This window comes from Lontra canadensis, unplaced genomic scaffold (genome assembly GCF_010015895.1).
Source record: "Lontra canadensis isolate GAN:19392208 unplaced genomic scaffold, GSC_riverotter_1.0 scaffold30, whole genome shotgun sequence".
In the NCBI taxonomy this organism is placed as follows: domain Eukaryota; kingdom Metazoa; phylum Chordata; class Mammalia; order Carnivora; family Mustelidae; genus Lontra; species Lontra canadensis.
Window position 1 is genome coordinate 6495814 of NW_022631024.1, and position 18381 is coordinate 6514194.

Genomic DNA, 18381 nt, shown 5'->3' on the forward strand with positions numbered 1-18381 from the left:
CTTCTTCTTCTTCTTCTTCTTCTTCTTCTTCTTCTTCTTCTTCTTCTTCTTCTTCTTCTTCCTCTTCCTCTTCTTCTCCTTCTCCTCCTCCTCCTCCTTCTTCTTCCTCTCCTCCTCCTCCTCCTTCTTCTTCTAATTTAAAAAATCAGCAATGAAGATTGCTAGTCTCTGGAAGCTTAGGCAAGGATAGATAACATCAGTGAAGCTACTGGATGGAGGGGCACGGAGCAGTAAGGAAAAGGTGATGAGAAATTTAAAGGAACACAGATTCAGTAGAAGTGTCAGCTCTAGATGGTTAGAATCCTGTCTGTGATCTTGTCCAAATTACTGACCTCTCAAACCTCAATTTCCCATCTATGTAATAGAATAATATAACTACCTATCTAGCATGGTTGGTGTAAGATATAAATGAGTTAATTTATGGGAAATCGCTTAGAATACTCCCTGACACCTAGTGAGTGCCCAAAGCATGTTATCTGTAATTGTTATTGTTCTTGTTATTAATGTTACGATTATTCAAGGGGTGTTAGGAAAGAGACATGATACTAGGGGGCCCTAGAAGGATCTAGGGGCGCATGAACTAATTAGAAGAGAAGTCTTTTTTTTAAAAGATTTTATTTATTTATTTGACAGACAGAGATCACAAGTAGGCAGAGAGGCAGGCAGAGAGAGAGAGAGAGGAGGAAGCAGGCTCCCTGCTGAGCAGAGAGCCCGACGCGGGGCTCGATCCCAGGACCCTGAGACCATGACCCGAGCTGAAAGCAGAGGCTTTAACCCACTGAGCCACCCAGGCGCCCCAGAAGAGAAGTCTTGAAACAAAATGGAAAATAAATTCTTGAGTGAGGAATTGAAAACTTAAGGGGAAAAATTAATTGACAAGGAGGGAAGGGAAAAAGAGAGAAAGGGGAGAAAGAATGTGTTAATCATAATGAGCCTGGGTCTCAGTACTGCAGGACTAAAAACGGGGGGAGGGGGTGGGCAGAGAAGAGGAGAGCTACAGTAGCCTGTCCAAATCTCTTATTAGAGTCTCCCCCTCTACTTTAATCCTTAGGACGTGCAATCAGCACCACGGACAGCTCTCCAGCCACTGACCAAGCTGCCTGGTGGAAACTTCTACTTTTCTGCTTGGACAGTTTTTTCCTTCCCTAGGCTTCTTGCCCAGGTCACATCCTGGGCAGTGTTCCCAAGACTGTTCTGTTTTTTATTTGAACCACAAAGAAAAACATTCACAACACACACTGCATTTCCCATCCTTTACAGTATGAAGCTTCAGGTTGCTGTCTCCTGTTCCCTCCTCCTTCCTTTTTTCATTCTCTCCTTCTTCTTCCTCCTCCTCCTCTTATTCTTCTTCTCCTCCTCCTCATCCTCCTCCTCCTCCTCCTTCTTCTTCATTCTTCTTCTTCTTCTTCTTCTTCTTCTTCTTCTTCCTCTTCCTCTTCTTCTTCCTCTCTCTCTCTCTCTCTCCTCTCTACCCTTTCTTTTATTCTTCCCTCCCTTTCTCTCTGTTCCTCCATCATTCTTCAGCTCAGAGATGCCTCCTTGAGTGAGAGTAGACAACAGGAGACCTGCTGGGAGTGCCATTCTGAAATCAGCTGAAACAACCTCATTGGGCAGCTTCAGAGGACAACCAAAGTATGGACTCATTCCTCGTAGCTCTTCACTCTTAATCAATCTCCCAAATGGGTTGTGGCCTTGATGACTTAGAAAGAGGGGGCATAACACTCTGGAACACTTTCCTATCTTTCTCTCCTCCAATCCACATAGTCAATATTTCCCTCAGGATGCATAGAACCTCCCATCACCACCCCAGTTCCAACCACTATTAGACAGTGAGAAAGAGAAGAAGAATTTTTTACTTTCCCCATGCCCCAGACATTTTATCTGGGTCTTCCCTAAAAGATCTCTTATAATTCTCAAAATGCTGTGAGGTCTGAGCTAGGTAATATGACCCCATTTTTACAACATGGGAAAATAGAGCTTGGAAAATGTAAGCAGCATGCCAAGGTATAGCTAGTTAGTAGGTGATGGAGTCAGGAATTCCACACCCAAATCTAAGTCCAAACTCTTCACTTTGTCCTCTGCAAGTCATGGGGGAAGTCTCGGGGTGATTGGAAGACCTTAGAATTTAATGGGGTCATCACATTTAAGTCTAAATATCAACTTAAGTGGCTGAGACCATTGCATTCTCTCTACCAATGGAGTATTTATCAATTCTTGTCCTTGGAGGAGGAGGTGAAGGCTTTGCATGGGCAGATTTAAAACTCACCCAAGCCTTATGACTTCTGAGTTTTGAATAAAACTCCAACCTTTCCAGGTCTTAGTTCATTTGCATTTGGCTATGTTTAGCTTCCCTGTTTCTATGAAGAAAGGCTAAGAGAGCCATTTTAAAAAGTCTCCAAAGACTCCTGGTCATCAGAAAAGTTCTCAGTGCAAAGCATTCCTAATGACTTATGGAGAAAGCAATTGGAACCATATGGATAACATTTCTACAGAAATACACACGGGTGGGAAAAGGTTTAGAGGCCAAAAATATATTTCTTTTTTTTCTTCTTTGCCAAAGAAAGAACATTTAAGGCAGCTTGAGATATGTGAGAAATGTCTTGTTCTTTCTTTGGGGTGGGTGTTGGTGAGCAGCTGTTTGCTATTTCCACTAAATTTACCAAGGGCTTGCATGGGGAAGAAGTGCCAAAGGATTAGTGTAGACTTAAGAAAGAACTTCCCGATTGTCGATCTTGAGTGATACTAGAATGGAACCTTTTCCCAAGGGCATGTGATGAGACATGTGATGGTTCCTTTTTAGTCTTCCCAACACGATGATTTGGTGAGTGTTGGGTCATATTTTTAGAGTTGCAGACCTTTGTTAGAACCTAACAATTACTATAGACCCTCTTTCTTATGAAACATATACTTACAAAAATGCCCACAAAATTTTGCACTGAACTCATAAAATCCCTTTTTGCCAATCTCTTTCATAAGTGTCCACACCTGGACCCCAGCTTTAGAACCTCTAAAGAATATAACTTTTCCAGTCTCCAGCCTGACTTTAGATTTTGTAGGTTACTTCATACAGGTTTGGGCTTAAGAAGTTGGAAAAGACAAACCAAAAAGTAAGTAAACCACCTTTTTTCTATAAATAGACAAGAAATATAGATAAATGTTCAGTGACGAAATGGGGGTTCCACTTCCCTTTCCTTAAATAAAGATAAGATTTAAACCTACTTGTGCAGGACTCTGAGCCATCTGCCGCTGCCTCAAAAGCTTAAGTTTACTACTTCTGTCAAATCTCAAAGGAGTTAAAAACCCTTAATCTGGGGTGCTTTGGGTTCAGAACCAACTGAACACCTGCAGAAAGAAGCCCATATTTGTTAAGGGCCAACTGAAGGTGAGGTGTAAAAGATTCAGAAATATATCTTTTCTAGTCTCTGTTTTTCAGGAGCCTGAAGTCCATTGCCAAGCCACACTTATCCCTAAATAATCACAATGCACCATAGAATGTAGCTGGTTTATGCAGGGTCTATAGGACATGCTTCAAGAGCTAAGAGGAGAGAAAGTTTGCCTCTGTATGAAGTATAATATTTTACACCTATCAAAAGCTATTTTATTTTGTTTTAAAAGCAGTTGCCTTAATAAGAACTAATATTTATTGAGTGATTACTATGTATGAGCAACATTAAAGCCTTCCACGTCTCTCATCTAGGTTTTTTATGAGTATCTACTAATTGAATAAAAATGCCATATGTCATTTAGTATTCTCTCTCTCCCTCTCTTTCTCTCTCTCTCTCCCTCTCCAGTAACCCTTCACTTCTGCATGACCCAAACTGACCCATTCTTAAATATTTAGTTTACATGCTATATCCTCTACCAATTCAATTAGGACAAAACAAATTTTATCATGAACTGTACAAGGCTGTGCATGATCTTTCTCTCGAATATTATGTCCCAGCTTTCACTCCAACCATACTGACCCCCCACCTTCAAATTACTGGAGCTTACAGTTTGTTTGTTTTTAATACCCTAGGACTTTGTGGTAGCTGTTCCCTCTGCCAGAAGCCACTTTCCATTGCTAGTCAAGTTCTGCTTGCTCTTGATTCTTGAAGAATCAGGGTAAATGTCACTTCCCTGACCCTAGACCAAGGTCCCCTGCTACCAGTTCTCTCACAACTCTGAATGCGTCTTTCATAACATGTATCATCATTGTGATTAACGTTATTGGTGGTATTTGTTTCATATGTTTCCTGAGCTAAAACTAAAAATTATGGGCACAAAAAATATATCTTCATGATGAGATCTCAGTACATTAAAATTTAGTGAACATGTATTAGCCTATCCCTATGTCCCAGAGGCCACTCTCTGTGCTCCACAAACACTTTCTTTTCATCCTGCAAACAGTCCTTTATATCAGTACTATTATTGTGACTATTAGTCCCATTTTCAGATGAGGACCACTGAGAAGAGTAAACAAATTGCCCAATATCACAGAGCAAAGCCAGGATTCAAACTCAAGCCATCCTGATACAGACTCCAAGTCCATAGTCACTGTGCTACTAAACCCTTTATGGGGGAAGAGACCACCCTAAACATTTATTGAATAAATAGGAATTTAGGAGTTCTTCATAAGCCTATCAATCTTTAATTATATTGATACTCTTTACTTTCTGCCTTTGATGTTTACTTGCATAAGTGAACCTTGATCTTAGTGTCCCCAACTATTGACTATGTTCTTCCAACAAACACACTAATATTCTGGAGCCTTGCCATTACCTACTAATACCTTTCCTGGGAGTCAAACCCTTCCTGGTCCCTCACAGCCTCCCCCAGCCATTAGAATGCATACTTCTGGACATGAACACATGCATACTGGTTTTCCTGGTCATATCTCTCTCTCTCTCTTTTTTTTTCCTCTCTCTCTGTCCTCTCTCTCCCTCTCATGTTGCCAAAGTTCCAGCTTCCTTAGGTCTTAGCTTGCTTAGGTCATTACCCTGGTGGCATATGATTTCTAAGAAGGATTTTAGAAAAGTTGTCCATAAAAATACTACCCTATTGACTTAGGCTCAAGGACTATCCCTATTGCAATTTCAAGCTTCTTCTTGAATTAATAATTCAGCATATGTAAGCCCTTCTGAAATCTCATATGGTTTCTCCATTGTTCTACTTTGTTTTTAGGAGACTTATATTTCTGCGATAACTGAAAGATGAGATAGGCAGGGCAGGAAGCCCCACTTTATAGAAGAAGACAATGGGCTCAAGGACTGAGTATGACTTGCAGAAGAGTAATATTTTGCAATCACGGACCCATGACTTTAACCCAGGTATTCAAACTCATAGAATCTGGTTACTTTGTTCTCTTGTTTCTCTATTAAACATGCTTTTGGTGGTTTCATGATCAGTTTATTCCACTCTGTTCTCTTTTGACACCTTATTTCCAATAGGCTTGCCCTACCCCCACTCTCACTCTCTGCCACATTCCACTAGGGGGAGCCCTACATAGGCTATTGGTAGCTTTTGGCAACCTCACATCTATTGTCCTTCTGCTAACAGCACCTTTATTTTTCTTTGGGAAATCAGCCTTCTAAGTTTCTCAGTTCATTTGACTCAAGAAGTGCTGCTTCTACCCCCTTGATCAAAGCTGGGTGTTCTATAGCAAGAATCACTGTGATCAGTTTAGAGATGGGTATAGACACAGATTGGTACAATGAGTCCACCCCAGAACATTTACTGGCATCGTGATTAAAAAGTACTCCTAAAAGCAAAATAACAATAACGCATATACTTACCTGGTAGCATTCAAGCCTGGAGTTCTGGCAATTACCTTTGCAATCACAATGAAGAGAACCAACTGGGAAGAGAGCAATAAGAAGGAACACCTAACTGCAAAATAGATCCAGAGATGCCTGATGTCATAGACAGATGGTTGACCCTATAAACCAATAATGTTTCTTGCCATTAAAGTCAGTTTGATTAGAGTTTTGGTCACTTGCTACCAAATGTATCCTGACTAATATAGCATTATGAATCAAGATGATTGAGTTTCAAATGGAGAACTTTGAAATATTTAATTTATAGAGACCAAAGTAGAGAGATGAACTTGGAGCCAGATGAATAGCCATTAATCCAGTTCTGTCTCTAGTAAGCCCCACACCCAGACAAACTAAGTCCATTTGTCCTTCGGAGCCTGTGTTCTCAATGTATGTGGTAGGCAGAATTCTAGGTTGATCCCCAGTGACCCTTGTCTTTGTATAATCCTTTCTCTTTTCAGTGTGGGTAGAAACCTGTGAATATGATGAGTTATCCCTTTTGTGATTATGTAATACTATATAGTAGAGAACAATGGATGTTCTCTAGGAGATTAAAGAAGTCCCCACCTGACAGCTAGCAAGAAAACAGAAGCCTCAGTCCTACAACTACACGGAAATGGATTCTGTCTACAACTGTGAGCTTGGAAGAGGACACCAAGCCCTAGGTAACAATCATAGCCCTGACTCCTTGGTTGCAATCTCATGATCTCATGAGACCCTGAGTGAAGAATCCAGTTACTCCACACTTGGACTTCCGACCTACAGAAACTGTGAAGCAATAAATATGTGTTTTTTAAGGCACTAAATTTGTGGGAACTTGTTGCACAGCAATAGCGAAATAACATAATCTATGAAGTAGGTACTTAGATCGAATCATCTCTATAACTTTCCCTTTGGGCTCTGATGTTGCTTGATCAGGCAGCCATAGCTCGTGGGGTTAAACATCTGGGGATTCCTCTACTACATCTCAACCCCGATAGCCTACCTTATGTCCATTCATAAATACCTCCCAGGCTAGAGAATGAGAAATCCCTCCCACTCAGCTTGTGAAGCTATTTCATTGAGTGACTTCTGTATAAAGCCTTGCCCTGTTGATATATAATTTCAAAGTTAATTCCATCTGGATAACTATGATTATTGGGGTTGGGAGATGTGAAAATGAGTTCACATTGGCCCCACAGCTTGCTCTCAATAAGATGGTCCTCTGATCTGGTGACATAATTTTTTCTGAGGTGTGAATAGACATTAATCTTTTTCATGTCAGTGAGCATAGTGGATATGAGAAACAGACTTTGGAGTCAAACAGACTTTGAGCCTAAACCCGGCACCACCTCGTCTGGGCAAGACACATAGCAAGCCTCATTAAGAAACTTACGCACATATAAATTAACGTCTGCAAGCCTCGGTGTCCTCATTTGGCAAATGAAGATCCAATCACTTATCCAGAACTTTTATTGAGCACCTTCTCTGAACCAGACATCCGGTCTATAGCAGTGAACAGACCATTCCCCTTGGGAACAGAGAGTCTCATTAGGAAATAACATGTATCCCAATAAGGTTGTTGTAATGATTAAATGAGATAAGCATTTATCATGAAGATTGGCATGCTGTAAGCATCAATCAATGAGTGCCATGCTTACAAATGCTAATACCTCCAAAAAGGAATTATTATAATTATTAATAACAGCATTTATTGAGTGCTTACTTTGGGCCAGATGTTTCTCTCACTGCTTTCCAGGTAGTAACCCATATAGTTTTCACAAAAATTCCAGCAGGTAGATGCTATGATTATCATCCTCAATGAGAAAAGAACTAGTAAATATCAAACTAGTATTTGAATTCCTATAATTGAGTTCACAGTTCGATGTACTTAACCATGATTTCTCACCACCTCTAAGTAAATGCCTTCTGAGGAAAAGAGATAATATAAGGGAGAGAAATTTTTTTTTCTATATTTGTTTTTTAGGGGTTCCTAGGTGGTTCAGTGGGTTAAGCCCCTGCCTTCGGCTCAGGTCATGATCTCAGGGTCCTGAGATCAAGCCCTGCATCAGGTTTTCTTCTCAGCAGGGGACCTGCTCCCCCATCTCTGCTTGCTGCTCTATCTACTTGTGATCTCTCTTTCTGTCAAATAAATAAATAAATAAAAGTCTTTAAACATTTTTTGTTTTTTAAAGTGGGAAACCTTCCCCAGACCTCAATCACATATGCTTCTCCCACACCATGAAAACCCCATACATAACACGTTCTGAACAAGTTAGTTCACTGATTGGGTTAGACAAAGTGACACCAGTTGTGCTGGCATTTCTCTTTGTTGCTTTTACTTGTCCCTTGTTTTATACTTATATTGCACCAGAAAGTTTGTTAAGCGCTTCAAAAATACTGTTAAATTTAATAAATTAAAGAAATAAAAATACACTTCACCAAAAAGCTGTGACTCAGGTTATCTGTGGCAACAGAATCCTGGCTGATAGGTTGCTCTGATCTTTTGTAGATGAAGAAACCCAGGAGCTGTGAGGTAGAATGATTTGCTTACAAACATACAGCTGCAAGAGCTGAAGCTGGCTTGGAAGCCAAGACTATAAGTCTGCATTCTTAATTGCTGGGCTCTTCTGTGCTCAGTCATGCTGGGTTACATTTTTGCAAAACTGTAACACAGAGACTGGATCCTCATCTCCTTGAGTCCAAAGTGATACCAAACTAGCATATAAATGCGTTCCCCCCTCCCCAGTTTCAGGGTCACTGTTTTTGAGAAGGTATGGTTGGTTATTTTATGAAAGAAAGGTATCTTTTTGTTACCATTTATAATTTCTTTCTATTTCAATTAGCTTGAGGTTAGCTGATTAATCTGTATTTTGCTTCAAACCACCAGATATTCTTAAATTGTCAATATCTCTTGGTGTCTCCCCCTTGTTACCTCTTGTTCGTCTCTTGCCTGGGGCAGCCATTGCTAATTGATCATGAAACCCTCTCCCACAATACCCCCAAACACTTTATAGCACAGCCCTCTAGGCAACAGCTACCAATCAGTTAGATTTGTCACAGGAGATGAAACCTACGTGTCCTCTCTGCATGTTCCCTTCCTGAGACAGGTGAAGGCCCTCTGTAGATGTTAGAGATAAAAGCATGCCTGTCTGATGGCAAGATCAAATAGAAAGAATTATCTAAATTGTGAATTAAGGGTGCCTTTACCTTTCTACCCTGAAGGTCAAGCACTGCTCAACTTTGATCATTCTTTGTGTTTTATTACAGATGTCAGCACAGAAAATTGTTTACGGAGCCTGGGTCCCTGCTGCTGCTTCTGAGAAATATAATATCTATGGAATCTGGGAATTCAGAGATATCAAAGCCTCTTTCCGTGACATGTGAGCACCAAAGGCTTTACTAGGGACATGTATCCCAAGAAACAAATTAATGTCTGTTTGATTAAACAAGGAGAGGGTAAACAAAGCCATGGTTAATGAATTTAGTCATTGTTTTTCTCTGCTAGGATATTTGCCTGTGTTAGATCTTGTTGATAATAACACTGTTAAATAATCAGACCATGATACAACCAAGCTATATACTTTTCCATGCTAATCATCTTGCAGGATCACTACACACTCCAGGGGGCTACAACAACTTCGGATGGGCTTTGAATGGGAGTAGTTAATCAAACTCGCTGTATCAATTAGCACTCTCTCGCTTGTAAATGACAAGAAACTCATATGAAACTGGCTGAAGCAAAGAAAGAAATTTGTTGGTTCGTGGAACTGAAAAGTTCATGGAATTTGCTTTGGGTTTGGCTTCATGTCATCAGGACTCATCCTGCTTCTTTCAGTTCTTTCTCCTTCTGAGTTGGCTAAATGCTCAGGTAGGCTTTCTCTACACGGAACCAGATGATGAGTGCTAACTCTTCCAAAAGCTGACATCAGGATTCTGAGATTGTGTCCACCTGGCTGGGATAAGATTGTGCTCCATTGTGGAATCTCCATCTTGGTTCTCTGATGCTTCAGATCCTGGAAATGCCCCATATTATCTCAACCAGATGGATTACGGGAGAAAAGGATTCTTCCAAAGAAAACTGGGATGCTATTACTAGAAATATGGAGAAGACAATAAATGTCCACAAAACCAGCCCAATTGACCCTAGTCACATCTGGACATTAGCCTTTCTTAGGAAAACACAAACACACACGTGCACGCGCACACACACACACACACACACAATTTTAAATTTTAAATAATTTCTAAAACTTTCACCTGGAAAGCACTGGGCACACTCAGGATGTTTACCCTCACTATTGGGGGCTTACCCCAGCAACTTCTTAGAACTGTATTTTCACCTTCAACATGGAGATAATATTTTCCTTACATTTTTCTCAGCGTTGTTTGAGACTCCCAGAATACTTTATCAGAGAGATTGTTCAATACTGCTGAACCTTACACATTTTATGATTCAACGATCACAGTTAATTTTGAAATATTTTAATGATGTTATTAAACATCACCAAAGATAGTAAAAATTGATTTTTTTTTAACTTTACATGCCCAAACTCACAAGCATCACAAAGAATAGGAGAAAGTGTACATGGTTAAGAAGTGGGCACTAGAATTTTTTTTTTTTTTTGTCTTTTCCTCTCTCTCCAGTAGACTACACAGCATAATTTGAGTATTTATGTATTGAAAATATCAATAAAACAGTTGATAATAACCTGCATGTCATTTTCCCATGCTTTGATCAGTATCAGTTTCTTTGATATATTGGTTTCTTTGAAGTACATGGATGTCCATGTCTAATCAATATGTAGAAAGATCTATGAAATCATCATGTAAAAGGAAAGAACCCAAGAATTAAATCCAGAGGCCTAAGTTCTCCTTGTGTGTTTTCTACTTATTTGATGGTCTAACCCAATGATGGTTAATTTTATGTGTTATCTTGACTGGGCCACATTGTGCCCAAATATTTGGTCAAATATTATTCCGGGTATTTCTCTGCGGGTGTTTTTGGGCAAGATTAACATTTAAATTAGTGGACTGGGTAAAGCAGATTGCTCTCTTTAATGAAGGTGGGCCTTATTTTATTCAGTTGAAGAACTGAATAGAACAAAAAGGTTAATTCAGTCTCCTCAATAAGAGACAATTTTTCCTGCCTAACTGCTTCCCAATTGGGACACAGCTTTTTTCCTGTCTTCAGACTCCAAGTGAAGCACGAACTCTCCCAGTTCTCAGCTTTCAGATTTGGACTTCAGCACTATCTGATCTCCTGGGTCTCTGGCATGCCAGATCGCTCTGCAGAATCTTGGGACTGGTCGGCTTCTATCATTACATGAGCCAATTCATATATGTAATAAATTCTGTTACTCTGGAGACTTTTGACTCACAAGGGTCTTAAGGACAATATTTAACTTCTGTGAGCCTCAGTTTAGAGAAGGTTAAACAAAAGCATCTCAGAGTACCTCTCATATCTGCTAGCCAGTAACTCCACAAGCTCCAGCCCATATTTGAGACCTACACCAGCAATGTGGCAGCCTGATGCATCGTGTCCAGGAGCTACAGACCCAGAGCCAGGTGCAGCACAAACTTGGATGCCTGGGTCCCAGCTCCACTGCAGCCACTTTTCCAATGACCTGGGCCCAAGGATGATAATGATCCATTTCCTACCTACAGATCATCTTTAACCTTCTAAAAGCTGGTTTTCATATAAGTCACAATGTTTCTGAGATCCCATAGAGATATTTAAGGTTAGCATATGAAATCAGCTATATCATAAACCATCACAGAAGAATAGTCCTGTGATTGTAAAGAATTTCACGGGGTGGCTGGGTGGCTCTGTTAGTTAAGTGTCTGCCTTTGGCTCAGGTCATGATCTCAGGGTTCTGGGATCGAGCCCCGAATCAGGCTCCTTGATCAGCAGGGAGTCTGCTTCTCCCTTTCCCTCTGCCACTCCCCACCACTTGTGCTCTCTCGCTCTCTCTCTCTTTCTCTGTCTCAAATAAATACATAAAATCTTAAGAAAAAAAAAAGAATCTTACATGAAGACAAAGAATATAATCATTGGAGCCCAACGAACTGGTTCAAATCCTACCTCTGCCCTTTGTTCAGCTGGGCCAGGTTGCTTTGTCTCTCTGAGTCTTGCCTTCCTCGTATATGTAGTTGGCCCAAAAATATTTAGTTTAGGGAACTGAGTGAAGATTAAAAATATTTCCTCTTGGCATTATGCCTGACATCCTTAATTCTCAATCCAGCATAAGATAAAATCAGATTGTGTGTTATCTCATTGTCAAGGGAATTAAGATTCAGAAAATTACCTAGAGGGCGCCTGGGTGGCTCAGTTGGTTAAGTGACTGCCTTTGGTTCAGGTCATGATCCTAGAGTCCCAGGATGGAGTCCCACATGGGGCTCCCTGCTCGGTGGGGAGTCTGCTTCTCCTGCTGACCTCTCTCCTCTCATGCTCTCTCTCTCTCTCAAATAAATAAATAAAATCTTAAAAAAAAAAAAAAGAAAGAAAGAAAGAAAGTGACCTAGACCTCATGGTTTTTAAATGGTGGGTTGAGAATTAAAACCCAGAACCCAGGGTATCATTGGGCACAAAGCATGCATTTAGTAAGTGTCGACTGACTGAATGAAAAATATCGACACACCTGAATTCATCAACACCCAATCCAATCTTCTTTTTCCTCTTTTTTTCAGGATACAAAAGTTAGGCAATCCAACACATAATGAGCAACCAGAACCTGTTTTCTGCTTGGTGTATTCATGTGGGTTATGAACTAGTTGAATAGTGGAAAATATACTCCAGTAAGTACAGTATTACCTTTTTTCCCCCCATATACAGTGAGGAAGGTAAAGAAAATGAGTGAGAGGAGAAATGTTTGTTTATTTGTTTTACAATTCACTCTGTTAAAAAAAAGCTACCTGTAGGGGCTCCTGGGTGGCTCGGTCATTAGGTGACTGCTTTCAGCTCAGGTCATGGTCCTGGGGTCCTGGGATTGAGCCCCATGTCGGGCTCCCTGCTCAGCGGGAAGCCTGCTTCTCCCTCTCCCACTTCTCCTGCTTGTGTTCCATCTCTCCCTGTGCCTCTCTCTGTCAAATAAATAAATAAAATCTTTAAAAACAAGAAAAAGTACCTGTAAACTGAAATGAACCTGAGAGCTAGAAAAAGGCCCAATGTTCCAGCACCCTGGGATTGAGTCCCACATTGGGCTCCCTGCTCATCAGGAAGTGTTTCTCCCTCTTCCTCTGCCCCACCCCCAAACACTGCTCATTTGTGCATGTGCACACACTCTCTTTCTCTAAAATAAATAAATAAAATATTTTTAAAAAAGTGCTTCAGCAATGACTGTTCCCAAAAAACCTGACAGGCCACCGAGGATAGGTCAAGATATGTTCTGCCTGCTTTGCAGATCTTCTTTGAAGGCAGCCAAGGGGTTCTCTGAGCAAAGGACCTTTCATTTCCCATTGACATTTTATAGACAATACCAGCTGCAAGGTCCCTTGATCACTGAGCCAGAATCAGACTCAGTTCCTTGTTCCTCTTGCTGTTTTCACAAATGTAGCTTGGAAGCTTGGAAGAGACAGGGAGGTGTTTTTCCAACCCATTTTTAGGGCTTGCAGCATGCATTATTTTCAAGTTGGAATAGTTAACGCCTGTTCTTCCCAAGCTCAAACTGGGTTGCATGTGCTCCTGGAGAGCTATGTTGATATTCCAATGTTCTCCGAGTGTCTAGTGGAATTCGAGCCGCATTTCTCCTCTATAAACAAACACCCCTCTAAGTTGTGATCCTATTGGACAGTGCCCAGAATTCATTCTGCAAACATCTGTCTCCTGGGAAATTGCCATCTACCTTTGATAAGACTGGTGGGCCTTGACTGCCTACTGAATTATCATCGGTCTGGACCTCACCCACAGGTCTCTGCAGAAACATAGGGAAATCCTGACTCCTCCAAGGGGGTTTGCTTTTGCAAATATACAGGCACCTTTTCTACACATTAATAGTTATGAAACATCAGGATTAACGGATTCAATGGAGACTGTCAGGTTCTAGATCTTTGGCCTATTCTAGAGCCCCAAGATAACATGTTATTTCATTGGCAAGTGGGGAAGTCTTTGTTTTACTTTTGGTTTTGATTTTTGTCATTGTCGCTGATACGTCTTAACAGCCATCACCCTCTCATCCAATTTAAACTGCATAATCCTCCATGCCTTAGTGAGCCTGCCAGATTTAGGACACAGCCGACTGAGCAAGGGCCTTATACACTTGGACATATCTGCATTCATGCTGCACAAACAGAATCCCTTGGAATTCAGCCGCATTCTAGCTCTCGGACTTCATTGCATCGTGAAAGAAGGGCAATGGGGTTCCGTACTGGCCTGGCTCACTATCTTCCCAGCTTTATTTATCTGAGGGACTGAGGATGCCTCTAAAACATCCATGGGGCACTGAATCAAGGCTAAAATAACCTTTAAAGGTCAAGTCCTACATTCTACTCCCTCCCGTTTTCAAGCTGCTGTTTGAACCCCAGCTATCAGGAAATAGAGTTACAATGACTAAAACTCCAAAACTGAGCTGTTGCCACTCATGGGTACTGTTGGGAAAGCTTCCAGGCCACAAAGAGGAGGGAAGGTGTCTTCTCTTGCACTAGTTCTTGAAAGCAGCAGTAGCTGGCCACGTGTGGTGGTTGAGAAATGGAGATCTAGAAATACGGCTGGTGTGAAGTGATATGTGCTCTTCATGTAACGTACACACTGTATATGGAAGATAGAGTACGGAAAAGAAATGCAAAACGTCCATAATAATGTTTATATTAGTTATATACTGAAACGAAGCATTTTCAACAGAATTTAATAAGATTATCATAATTAATTTCATTCATTTTATTTCACTCTTTCTAATGTGGCTACTAGCTGTTCTAAAGGATTTTGGAAAAGGGGATGGTTACTGTAGATGAAGGTAACACAATGATCAGATTCTGAGAAGAGTGACTTAGCCATGACCCTGGAGAATGTGTAGAGAGTAAATGGTAAGTGTGAAAACTGAACACGCTCCTGTTTATTTTCCCATTATATCCAGAACAACTCTGTGGTGGTATCACTTGGTGCATTCCCATTTGGAAAGTCAAGGAACTGAGGCAGTAAAGCTAAGTTGATAAGTTAAAAATCTAGCCATAGGAAGTGAGTGGTACAACCAGGAATATCAACTCAAGTCTTTTCTCTGTAGAAACCCAGGCTCTTTCTCCTACCTCCAAATGCATCCTCCCAAAATGCATTTACTTTAGCCAGCAGGCTGAAGATTTTCAGTCCCAATTCTTCGTCTTCTCTTCTTATCTCCTTCTACCCATCACTCACAGGACTGCGAACAGGATTTAATATTGTTATTTTATTTACTACAACCATTTCTGGCCCCTGCACTCTGCTTGATGCTGTATAAAAATAGTTTGCCCTTTGGGAAGACAGTGCTGGGTCTGTGCACCTCCATGCTTGTATCCGTGTTTATGAACCAGGCAGGGGACAGGGAGATAGCAAGTTGACTAAGTATGGCTCCAGGGGGAGTGGATTTCTGGCTGAGTTGATAATGGAAAATGGAGAATTTCATCTCCAGGTCAGTGACTGAATCTGGTCCAGTCTTTCACTGTCTGCTGTATATGATTACTTGGTGGATAGAAGCTGGGATTTGGGACTTCCCCCAAAGATTCTTCTATTCTCCAAATGCTCTCCCTCCCTCCTCCTAGCCCACTTCCATATGCCATTTTCTTAGGCCTACTTTTCCCCCTAAACCTCTCCTCATTACTTGGGAATGCAAAGTTAATTCCCCCTGACTTTATGTTTCCTCATACCTAAAATGAAAGAGAGAATTAAAAGCAGGTGGTATAGAAACACAGGATTAAGTGTCATCTCTGTATATTCTGATATGGTTATAATTGTTATCATTAACCAGCATTCATTTAATGAAATATTTTATGTGATTTATTTTGGTAACTAAGGTTTTAGTTATTTTTTGGAGGATTTTTGAGTTAATGGTAGTTATTAGGCTAATTGACAATGTCGCCCATATGTATCTGGCAGGAAATACCATTTCCGAAGGATGGGATACAGTGGTACAAAGGAGAATGAATTACAATCAGGATGAGTAGACTTGCATTTATATTGGACTCTTCTGTTTACCTTTTCCTTGATCTTGCCTATCTAAACCTGTTTCCTTATGTATAAGGTGTGAATAAGAGCTTTGTGCCTTTCTGAGTTGCCATATGCCAACTCAGCAAGTGTGTTACCTTGTCTGCCCATGTTATATTTTATAGTATTTTCTATCTGAGTATTTTCTATCATGGGTAAATACACATCTTACAGATGCAAAGATAATTCATTTTGAGTTTTTAGAAGAAAATATTAGAATTGTATTTCTATTTTTCTCATCTTTCAGAGTTTCTTTTCTTATATATGTAAGAAATGACAAATATACTGTATACATGTAGCAATGTGAATGACTACAAATATAGGAGTTCATATTTATGATGTTTTATCTGTTGGGATGCACAATCGAAAGTACTATCAACGACCATTGTTTCATTTTTTTTTAAGATTTTATTTATTTATTTGTCAGAGAGAGTGAACACAGACAGACAGAGTGGCAGGCAGAGGCAGAGGGAGAAGCAGGCTCCCCGCTGAGCACGGAGCCCAATGCAGGACTCCATCCCAAGACGCTGGGATCATGACCTGAGCTGAAAGCAGCTGCTTAACCAACTGAGCCACCCAGGCGTCCCATGACCATTGTTTTAAAAGGGCCTTTTATTGGGGCACCTTGGTGGCTCCATCAGTTAAGCATCTGACTCTTCATTTTGGCTCAGGTCATTGATCTCAGGGTCCTTAGATTGGACTCATGGGTCTCCATGCTTATTGGGGAGTCTGCCTAAGATTTTTCTTCCTCTCCCTCTGTCTCTGCCCCCCAAAATAAATAAAGTAAAATAAATAAAAAATAAAGGGCCCCTCAAAATTTTTCTAAGTTATGGAAGTTGAAGATGAGGATGGTGAAGGTAACTGCACTAAATTAATTATAATGCAAGGTCATGCCTTAGCAGATAAATTTTAAAGCTAATAAATCATATAGTTTTTGTGTATCTCCCTTTTATCCTTATAATTTTAAATAATGCTAAAGGACAATTGTCTGAATGGAATACTATGCAGCCATCAAAAGAAATGGAATCTTGCCATTTGCTACGACGTGGATGGAACTAGAGGGTATTATGTTGAGCGAAATAAGTCAATCAGAAAAAGACAATTATTGTATGATCTCCCTGATATGAGGAATTTGAGAGGCGGGGAGGGGGGCTTGTGGAGGGTGGGGAGGGAAAAAAATGAAACAAGATGGGACTGGAGAGGGAGACAAACCATAAGAGACCCTTAATCTCAGGAAACAAACTGAGGGTTGCAAGGGGGAATGGGGGAATGGAGAGGGTGGTTGGGTTATGGACATTGGGGAGGGTATGTGATGTGGTGAGAGCTGTGAAGTGTGTAAGCCTGATGTTTCACAGACCTGGACCCCTGGGGCAAATAATATATTGTATGTTAATAAAAATAATTAATTAGTTGAAAAATAAATAAATGCAATGAAATAGAAAGCGGAGGGAAAAAATATGTTATCGGTGTTTTGTGGAGTTTAGAACTTATATAGGAGGAAAAATATATGAAGTAATGGCATGGCAGCCAGGATGGTAGAAATGGAAGTATGTATCTCCAAGGTTTTTTTACAATATGTAATCTGATGCAATATCACTTGAAGATCGATTGTAATAGGTTAAAAATGAATAGCCCTAGAACAACTAATCACTACAATGAAGAAAAAAGAGATTAACAAATAGTAAACAAATAACAGAGCTCAAATAGAACCATAGGAAATGCTCAGTTCATGAAAAAAAAATTGGGAAAGTAAACCAAAAAAAGAGAGCAAAGAACAGATGATATTAAAAGAAAGCAAATAGCATAAAGGTAGCTATAATCCATCTACATCAATAATTAAATATAAAGAATCAAACTCCAAATCAAAGGTGTAATGGTCAGACTGTATAAAAAAAATAGCAAGATTTAACTGTCCGATGCCTACTACTACTTAAATATAAAGCAAAAGATAGGGTAAAAGAATGGAAAAGAAGTATACCACAGGAACCCTGAGCAAAGGAGATCTGGGGTATCTATATGAATAACCAAATGAAATTGATTGAAGAGAAGTATATTAGCACAGGTCACCAGCAGAATTTGTATTCTTTCAAGTAAAAACGTAGTCTACGTAACATTATAGACACTCCCAAAATCTAGATAAACTTAAAATGATAAAATATTTACAGAGTATATTCTCTGATCAAAATGAAGTTAAATTAGACATGAGAAAACAGAAATGTTTTGGAAAAATAAACCTCAAATATTTGAAATTAGATAATATACAACTGAATAATCCATGAGTCCGGGAAGAAATCACAGGAATTTAGAAATCATTCTGAATTTGATGAAGATGAAAAACACAACATGACAAAACTGTGGGATGCATGTAAACTGGTACTTAGATAGAAATTTACAATGTTACATATTTATTTTAGGAAAGAATAGAGGTCTCAAATG